Here is a 2,500-nt window from a genome sequence, read left to right on the forward strand (position 1 = left end):
AACAAAGCAGGTGTCTGTGTCTTTCAGCCTGGTTGACGTCAGAAAAAAAGAAAAGAGGTGTGTGTGTGTGTGTGTGTGTGTGTGTGTGTGTAGTAGTAGTAGTAGTAGTAGTAGTAGTAGTAGTAGTGTGTGTGTGTGTGTCATCGAGGGGATGATGATGACATCATCGACACGGTGGTACTATACCCACTGCTCTCCTCCCTCTCCCCTCCCCTACTCCCTCTCTCCCCACACCCTCCCAATCCCCACTCTCAGCCCTTCCCCCTTCCCCCGTCCCCCGTCACTCCCCCCCAACCCCTCCTCCCTCACCCTAGTCTCTCTCAACACAACGGGACCGGGATAGGGGGGTGGGGTGGGGGGGGGGGGGTACGATACACCAGGACAGGATAATCAGTTGTTGCAGAAGGAATGAGTCATCACTGACTTCTCGATCAGGTTTGAAAGACCACAATTATTATGTGTGGGTTGGTTGGTTGCTGGTGCGGTGCGGGACGGGGCGGGGTAGGGGAGGGGAAGGGGAGGGGCAATGGGGGGGGGGTGAAGGTGGTAGGGGATGTCTTTCTTGGTCCAGGGAGTAAAATAAAAAAAAGACGAGTTATCTTTTTTTCCTTTTTTTTTTTTTTTAAAGAGTCTCTCTCTCTCTCTCTTTCTCTCTCTGATTATTTATGTAGCTCGTTAGATATTGTTCACGTTCCTCTTTGCGAAGGGCTGAGGCCTAATGTGAATAAACCATCTTCAGTCTTCAATCTTCTCTCTCTCTCTCTCTCTCTCCGGCTCGTTCGCTTCCTGCCTCTCCGCCCCCCCCCCCCACCGCCCCCCACCCACCCCAAGTGTCATGTTGTATGGTTTCCTTTCCTTGGCCAAGTTACAAAGTTTTAATGGAACACATTACAAGAATAGTGCAGAGCAGATGACACCATTTCTCGTTAACTTTTTTTAACTTTCTTTTTTGATCATGGTTTATTCCCTGAAGAGTGGTGCTTATCACAAATACAGCCATTGTACAAGAAAGGTGAAAGGTGATTTGAACAACACTGACAACTATAGAGGAATATCACTATTGAATGTTTGTAGTAAATTGTATAGTTTTATTTTGAACAAGCGCATCACAAACTGGATAGAAGTCAACAGTATAACTGGGGAGGAACAAGCGGGTTTTCGGGAAGATCACAGCACATTTGACCACATATTTACGCTTCTAGCTATGGCCCAGAAACAGTTATTAAGACACAGAAAATTGCATGTAGCATTCATCGACTTTCGAAAGGCTTTTGATTCTGTATGTAGGAAGAAATTATGGAAAACACTGCATGGAAATGGTTTGAATGGTAAGATTCTGAATGCCCTGAAAAGTATGTATAATACTGTGAAAGCAAAAGTCAGTGCTGGTGGTGAATTAACAAAGGCTTTTCTGTGTCCGCGTGGTTTGAAGCAAGGGGAGGTTTGTTCACCAATTTTATTTTCACTGTTTATCAATGAATTGACAAAAGATGTTATCAGTAATGGCAAACATGGGATTCAGCTTTCGCCAGAATTTATAGAGTTACATATTTTGTTGTTTGCAGATGATATTGCTCTATTCTCTGATAGTGTAATTGGTCTACAGAATCAGTTAAACATATCGTTCAGAACAGCAAACCATCTTGGTCTTATTGTTAATCTAGAAAAATCGAACGTAGTTGTTTTCAGAAACGGTGGATACTTATCCTCAACAGAGAGATGGTCATTTGATAACGAGGAATTACAGATAGTCAACTTGTATAAATGTCTTGGAATCTATCTTTCTACGAGGCTTACATTTTCTCATACACTCAAAGATCTTGCAGACAGAGCTAGAAAAGGCGTGTCAGCGATAATCAAGTTACTCTGGACTATAGGTGAACATTCACCCCATGTGTTTTTTAAAATGTTCGATTGTCAAATACAACCAATACTAACATACGGATCTGAAATATGGGGTTTGACTTCTGACCAAGAACACATAGAAAAAATACATCTAACTGCCCTGAAACGATTTATGGGTGTAAACCCAAAGTCACCAATTCATTTAATATATGGAGAAACAGGTAGATTTCCCCTTTTTTGTAAATGCTTATATCAGATATATTAGATTTTGGTTACGACTAGTTTACATGGACGAAAATAGATATCCAAAGAAATCCTACAATATGTTATTATCACTGCAAAGACAAAACTATTTTACATGGGCGTGTCGTGTACGAAATGTTTTATACAAGTGCGGATTTGGCATTGTTTGGGAAGCTCAAGGGGTGGGGAATGTGAGGCTGTTTCTTTCAGAATTCAAACAAAGGATCATAGATTCCTTTGGGCAAGACTGGCATGCCTCACTTGAAAGCATGATTTCTTTCAGATATATTCCAGTTTCAATCAGTCAATATCTCTCAAAGTCTACTTTCATCAGCTTAAGAATGTAAACTTACGAAGGTGTCTTGCAAAGTTTAGAATTGGTATGTTCCCCATAAAACATTGTTATTTGCGA

General features: G+C 41.6%; 1 protein-coding gene across 1 annotated transcript in view; it reads left to right on the forward strand.

Moving 5' to 3' along the window:
* LOC143297102 (protein madd-4-like) overlaps nt 1-2,500 on the forward strand; it is a 233,030-nt gene that overhangs the window by 32,106 nt on the left and 198,424 nt on the right. The gene's annotated exons all lie outside the window — the stretch shown is intronic.

Source organism: Babylonia areolata, chromosome 22 (assembly GCF_041734735.1).
Source record: "Babylonia areolata isolate BAREFJ2019XMU chromosome 22, ASM4173473v1, whole genome shotgun sequence".
NCBI classification, from domain to species: Eukaryota; Metazoa; Mollusca; class Gastropoda; order Neogastropoda; family Buccinidae; genus Babylonia; species Babylonia areolata.